We start from the raw sequence: 8,124 nt of genomic DNA on the forward strand, positions 1-8,124 counted from the left end.
AGATATCCACTCCAAAACATATTTACCAAAACAATCAACTTGAGAAGATTAAGACCTTAAGGGCCATTTATCATAATCTCCTATTTCAAGACACTTGCTCAGAACCCCACAGTTCTGGAGAGTGACGTCAGTAACATAAAGGAATAGAGAACTCCTGACTATCCCTCTTCCCACAGATACGCCATACAAACACCTACACATGGGCTAATTTCCTCCACAAGAAAGCCAGAAACTAGTTGAAAAACTCCTACACACCAAACAATTGAGAAAATATTTACGTCGAAACAGATAGGAAAAGCAGAGTCACGCTTGTACACAAACTCCATCTTGAGCACAGCTCCTTACAACCGGGAAGGAATCCTCAACTCCCGGCTTCTTCCTGAGGAGGGAAGGGTTTGTCACACACATACAGCACCCATCTCTTACAACTCCTGCCGGAGGCTTTGGTTATTAAATCACCTTGCTTGGGAAGCAGTAGAGACTCTGCACTGGAGAATTTCCTTGAAACACAAAGAACAAAGAGGTTCTTGAATTGCATGAACACTACCAGCAGCTGTAGCTCCTGGGTTCAGTCTAGCTTCCAGCTTCTCCCTGGAAGGGATTTGTCTGCACACTTTTCCAGAAGCTCCCTGAGATAGAGGCCAGTCCCTCAGGATGCAGCTGGAAATGTTGGAGTGTTAGATATATGTTCCAGTTTCATCCTTCCTCAGGAAGAAGCTGAGATTAAGAGTTTATCTTGCACTCATTCTGCTCTACTCCCAAGAGAGGATCTATGGCAAATGCCTATAGTCTCATTCAGACTATACTTTCTGATCCTGGGGAGATAGCTGCTAAGTGTGCAACTTTAAAAATCACCTTTTTGTTCTCTGTGGTTTAGGGAGACTCAGGAATGTAGAGCACCATCCATGTCCACAGCTGGGTAATTCAGAAGCCAGTCCCTCAGGTGGGAGCTGTAAAAGTTGGGGTGAGTGCTAATTGGTGAGTGCAATCTCATACAGGCAGCCAGTCTAACAAGACTGGGAAAGGTGGTTTGTCTTATCTAATGCACACAAACCAACACAGAGAGTCAACAAAAATGAAGAAACGGGGCAATATGAAGAAACAGGCAAATAGTAGAATCAATCTCCAGAAGGCAAACCTAATGAAATGGAGAAATGTGAGTTACCTGATAGTGAATTGAAAAGAAGAGTTTAAAAATGCTCACTGAGGTCAGGAGTGCAATGTATGAATAAACTGAGTATTTAACAAAGAAACATACAATATAAAAAAGTTCCAAAGAGAAATGATTGGAGTTGAAGAGAAGCATAACTGAAGTGAAAAATTCAATAGAGGGGTTCAACAGTAGACTAGATCAAACAAAAGAAAGGATTAGTGAACTTGAAGACAGGTCATAGGAAATCATCCAATCTGAAGAGCAAAAATAAATAAGAATAAAAAAAGAGAAGATAGCTTGAAGGACTTATGGGATAGCATCAAGCAGAATAATATACACATTTCTGAAGTTCCAGAAGGAGAAGAGAAAGAGACAAAAAGATATGATTAAAGAAATAATGGCAGAAAACATTTCAAGCCTGGGGAAGGAATTAGAAATCCAGATCCAGGAAGCCCAGTGACCATCAAATAGGATAAAGCTAAAGAAACTTACCTCAAGACACATTATAATCAAACTGTCAAAACTTAAAGACAAAGAGAGAATTTTGAAAGCAGCAAAGGAAAAGCAACTTGTTATATGCAGGGGAACATCTGTCAGACTATCAACAGATTTTTCAGCAGAAGGCTTGTAGGCAAAAAAGGAAGATATTTAAAAAGCTAAAAGAAAAATACCTCCCAACCAAGAATACTATACCCAGAAATTCTATCCTTCCAAAATGAAGGGGACACAAAAACTTTCTCAAATGGCATTATTCACAATAGCCAAGATATAAAAGCAACTTAAGTATCCAACAACGAATGAATGAATAAAGAAAATGTGAGAGATACACACACGCACACAGACACATACACACAATGGAATACTATGTAGCCTTTAAAAAGAAGGAAATTCTGTCATTTGTGACTATGTGGAAGAACCTGGAGGGCATTATCCTAAGTAAAATAAGCTGGAAACAGAAAAACAAATATTACGTGATCTCACTTATATATAGAATCTAAACAGTCAAACTCATAGAAGCAAAGAGTAAAATGGCTATTACCAGAGACATTGGTGGGGGAGGGGAGATGTTGGTCAAAGTGTACAAGGTTTCAGTTAGGAGAAACAAGATTTAGTGATCTATTGCACAGACAGCATGGTGACTAAAGTTAGTAATAATGAATTGTACATTTCAAAATTGCTAAAAAAAAAAAAAGTAGATTTTAAATGTTCTGCTCCAAACTTCTGAAAAAAGCCACCAGGGAGGGGCTGAAGTGGCTCCACCCAGCCAGAAAGTCTGCTTATGAAGACGGGGCCATCTGAGATTCACAATCTGAGTGTGCAACTCTTACGTCTCCTCCCAGCCTGTGTGTCTTTTCTGCTAGTGTGCATCTTCATGAAATGCTGGAGGGCAGGGAATTTCCAAATCGAGCACCCCAGGTCCACTACAAGTCCACAGAGGAAGAGGCATGGGCCTCTCTGTGGATGCCTCAACCTGGAGTACACACCTGCTGGAGAGAGGGAGCTGCTCGCCTGCTTCTCAGCACAAACTGCTCTCCTGGCTGGATTGGGTGGGGCAACCATGCCTGGTTGTCATGGCACCCGGGGGTGTGCCATGGAATCTGCCCTAATCAAACCAAGCAGTTTTTCTAAAGGGGGGGATGCTCTTCTAGCTTGCTACATCTCAGAGCCCCACAGTATTCTACTTTCAGATCTGTCCACGTGGGCTTCCTTATCATCTGAGTCAAATTCACAGACCTCCCTCCTGTGTCTCCAAGAAACTCAGTAGCCCACTGGCCACCGAATGCCTATGGAAGGGTGAAAGGGATCCCCCCTTACCCTTCCACTGGACTCAGAGCTTCTCTTAGTTTAATCCTCGCTGAGATCTTTTATCCTTTATCTTCTACTTTCTCTGCTTTGCAATTTTCCTCCACGAGAGCCCTGGGAGGCTCCAGCACCTCTCTCTATGATCCACACCCACTCTGCATCTCTTCTCCTTTCTCCTTTGTCAGAATTCCTATATTCCTGCCAGGATAGTCTGACAAGTGATGTCTCTAGCAGGCCATCTTGTCCCTGCTCCTCTCTAGCTATGATTTTGTGTTCTTTAACAAATCTCTCCCTCCCTTCTCAGACTATGTAGATTTGTACTGGCCCACATTGTCAGGATACAAATGGTGGAACTTCAATCCATTTACCTGACTTTTCTTTTGTTCTTTTGATGGTGGCTTTTTCTTTTCTTTTCTTTTTTTTTTTTTTTTTTGTATTAGGGAGGCAAGAGGATGGAAGAGATGTGTATGTTTTTCCTAGGCAGTATTCTATGTACATGGATTTGAGTACCAGTTTTGCCAATTAATAGATCCTTACATAATATATTTTATTTTGGGGTTGGGGGGTCTTACCCAGTTTTTTCAACTAAAAAATAGAATACCTATTGCGATTCAACCAGATTTTATATTTAATATTTAATAGTAACTATAGTTTTTCCACATTATAATGCTACAGATTTTATAATAACTACAGTTTTTCCACGTTAACATACTTTAAGATGAGATTTTCTACTTTCTAATTTAACAAACTACTCTGGTATTATTTGCCAGCCATTGTTCTAACCAATTTATAAACATGAATTCATTTAAATCTAGTAACAATCATATGCTATTTGTTTTATTTTCTTCATTTTTAAAGATTGGGAAACTTATCCAGTGTCACAAAAATAGAATATAGTGAGCTGGGATTTGAAATAAACAGCATGGTCTGGCTACAGAGTCTGTGTTTTCAACCACTATGCATTTATGTCTTATAAATAAGATTAAATGTAAAGTTTTTTTTAAATCCATGTAACTCACTAAAAAAAGGCAAACACATGTATTTAAGAAAAAGTTTGCATTATCCAACATTAAATATGTGCTTAATTTTTTAATATCTACCAAAGTTTCTAGGACACAGTAAGCACCACATTATGTGTTGATTGGCTGGTGGTCACACAGCCAAGTCCCAAGTAGCCATACTGACAAAATGTAGAATAAATTAAGTAATAACAAATCATTTATATTTGGCTTTGAATATCTAATATGCCAAAGCAAGACAGAAAGGATTTTTATCTGAAACTCTCCTTCCTAAATGTGCTTTCCCTAGAGCATTTACTAAATTGTCCCTCAGAAGTCCTGCAAGATGTCAGTAAATTTTCTCTCATTAAAAAATATCATTTTCCATAGATCTGAAGTCATTTTACTATCAGCTATCATGAGTCTGTAACTCAACTTTATTCAGTAAGCTCTTTGAAATTAAAGCAGGTCTACTGCAGGTTCTATAGACTTTATCAGTCAACTCAGGGATGCCAAATAGATCTCATCTGGAGAGTTAACTCTGGACAGTTGTGTCCCCATTGGAGCAATGGGTAGCAAAGAGGTCTGAGGCTGACCCCCAGCTTAATTATATAGAGCATCATTTACAGGCAGCTGGGGGGGGGGGTTCATGGCCACAGAGTGACACTCATTCCATCCCTATGGCCAACTCCTGTGTGTGTAATCATCACAGCACAATAATCCTGTGGGATTCAAGCACCATTGTCAGAGTATGCTCAAAGTGTGAGAAAGACAATTTCACTTCATTAAACTGAAGTCCAGTAAAGATAAGAGCCAGCAATATCGATTTCTGCTTGTCACTTTTAAAAGTCAGCCAGGAATTCTACTTTCATTTTCTGAGCTTCAAGTGGCTGGCCTCTCAAATAAGAGATTCAGGAAGAAAGGTCACTAGAGATCCCTTTTACCTCAAAGTTGAGAGGCTGGAGATGATACAAGTTAAATCAAGCGTGGCAATGGGACCTGAGAACCTAGAGATTTGGCAATTTAAAGCAAGGATTCTGGCCTTTTATGGGAACTGGTTTATTCTTCTATGAAATACCACCTATTTCTCAAGGATGAGTCACTGGAAATAAGGTGACATAATTATAGAATAAAGATTGGGAATTTGCTTAACATCATTAATAATCAGAGAAATGCAAATCAAAACCACAGTGAGATATCCCCTCATTCCTGTTAGGATGGCTAACATAAAAAACTCAAAAGATAATAAGTGTTGGTGTGGATGTGGCGAAAAAGAGCCTATGGTACATTGTTGGTGGGAATGTATATTGGTATAGCCATTATGGAATGGAGGTTCCCCCCAAAATTAAAGATAGAACTACTATATGATCCAGCAATCCTACTACTGGGTATATATTAAAAAATAAATAAAATCACTATCTCAAAGAGACATCTGCATGCCCATGTTTAGTGCAACATTATTCACAGTGGCCAAAATAAGAGCAACCTAAGTGTCTGTCAACAGGTGAACAGATAAACAAAATGTGATACACACACGCATGCACACACACACAGTGGAATATTTTCAGTCTGTAAAAAGAAGGAAATCCTGCCATTTGTGACAACATGGATGAAACCAGAAGACATTATGTTAAGCGAAATAAGCCAGACGTAGAAGACAAAATTTGCATAATCTTACTGATTTGTGGAATCTGAAAAAGCTGAATTCATAGAAGCAGAAAGTAGAGTAGAGATAATCAAGGGCTAGAGTAAGGGAGAGTGGGGAGATGTTGGTCAAAGGGTACAAACTCAGTTATAAGTAAATTCTGGAGACCTAATGTACAGCATAGTAACTATAGTTAATAATAATGTAGTGTGTATTTGAAATTTGTTGAGAAAGAACTCAAATTTTCTCACCACACACACACACACACACACACACAAATAGTAAGTAGGTGTTATGGTCTGAATATTTGTATCCCCCAAAATGTATATGTTGAAATCAACTTCCTAATGCAATAATATTAAGAGATGGGGGCTTTTGGAGGTGATTGGTGAAATGGATCAGTGCCCTTACAAAAGAGGCCCAGGGAGCTTGTTTGTCCCTCCACCATGTGAGGATGCAGAAAGATGGCGCCATCTATGAAGCAGAAAGCAAGTCCACAACAGACACTGAATCTGGTGGTAGCTTGATCTTGGCCTTCTCAGCATTCAGAACTGTGATCAATAGATTTCTGTTGTTTATTAATTACCCAGTCTAAGGTATTTCGTTATAGCAGCATGAATGGAGTAAGACACTCGTATGTAGTGATGATGGATATGTTAGCTTGATTGTAGTAATCATTTCACCAAGTACACATATATCAAAACATCACATTGTATACCTTAAGTATATACCATTTTTATTTGGCAATCATACTTCAACAAAGCTGGAGGAAAAAAATTAATAAAAACTAGAGAATATTTGAAAACCATTAGAATTCTTTTTCCAACATTAACTTAGTCAGTTTTTAATGAAATAAATGACAGCCATAAAAACAATAATTCATTTGAAATGCTCTCTAAAGAAGGAAGTTACTCAGTGTTCTTCTACCTAGTAGCCTGTTTCCTAGGAATCTACAAGGACTGTCTCTGTAGGAAGGAAAAGAGAAATCCTAGGAATCTTGATAGAAGATTCAAGAAACAAAGATTAGTGCAGTCCTACCATATGCAAAAAAGGCTCAAGGCCAGAAGAGCAGTTAGTGATTCTCTCGGGATTCAACACTTTCTCCAAATTAAGTCTACTCTTCTTCCTACTGCTGCCCACTGTACAAAGGCACAAGGAATAGTGCCAATTCCTTCCACCCTGTAGGTCTCTGGCAGCATAAAATACTCTGCTGGTGCTCGGATTCTTTCTCCCATCACTGCGGCAGGGCTCTCTGTACAAAGAATTGGGGCACAGAAATGTTTGGCCAGACTGAGACATCCATGGAAACCCATGGCAGAAAAAGAAATTGAAAAATGTGGGATAATACTTCTGTCATTTTAATTTTTGAACATTAGAAATAGACTTTTAAAATCAGGGGTAGCCCAATGACTATAAACTATTAGCTCTCTAGTAAAGTGCATAAATGAAATTGGACCCTTTATCCCTCAAGAAAAAAGAGAGGGTGGACAGGACTCTGTCATTTCACAAGATGGCTTATTTATTTTTCAAAGCCTTTGACAATCAACTTTTAAAAAGATGACACTGAATAAGAGCTAAAAGCCTCCCATTAATTACTCCTCTGTGAGCCCCTCTTGAATGTGGTCTCCGATCATACTGTTTCCTGGACAGACTCCCTTTAGAGCAGCTGCCCAGCAATCCATTAAAATGACAAGCAAAGAGCCACATGGTGGGCTGAGTGCACTTAGTGCCACACTGATGGGAGAGAGGACAAGAAGGTTTCCTCCAGACTGTTGCAAAGATGCCTGTTCACCTGGGAACAAAGGGAACTTTAGGTTAGAGCATAGAGTAATCTTTGAAACCCCAGGGGTTGGAAGTGGAATTGTGAAGCAGTGGCAGCAGATGGATAAAAGGGATATTAATTGGTATTAGAAACCCAAGGATGCAAAGTTTGTGAGAGGATTTGCTGCAATGATACTCCAAGTATTACCTCCTGTCGATGGGTTAACGTTAAACTACCATCCTTACGAAGCTCCTTGGACACCATTGAGTGGACAGCACCATCCATTCTGGTCACTTTAATTATAATCAAAACTAGATTATTTATACTAATTTAGAGTTAAGATGGCTGACAAAGAACTGTGGGTAACTTTCTTGGGACTTTTTTTTTATAACCAACAACCATGGATACTCTTGATTCTTGCTGTCATAAAAATCAAATTCTGCAGAGCAAAGTTTGAGAAAAATAGATGTTACAACTTTGCTTCTTTGACATGAGCCTTGGAAGGGACCCTTTTTCTGGTTAGTGTGATCAACAGTGAGGTGGATTGAGAGGTAAATGCTACACACTTTGTATCTGTATTTCACAAAAACATTTAAAAATACATGAAATGAAAATAAAGGTGAGAAACAACAGGCACATGTATTTTTAGCTTTTTATTTTGAAATAATTTTAGAGTCATTTGTCCAATTTTTTCACTTTCCCTACTGTAGCCAGGAATTGATTTACTGTCTTAGTAGACAGTAGTCTGCTTTGTAGTATGCTA

This window comes from Microcebus murinus, chromosome 13 (genome assembly GCF_040939455.1).
Source record: "Microcebus murinus isolate Inina chromosome 13, M.murinus_Inina_mat1.0, whole genome shotgun sequence".
Taxonomy (NCBI): domain Eukaryota; kingdom Metazoa; phylum Chordata; class Mammalia; order Primates; family Cheirogaleidae; genus Microcebus; species Microcebus murinus.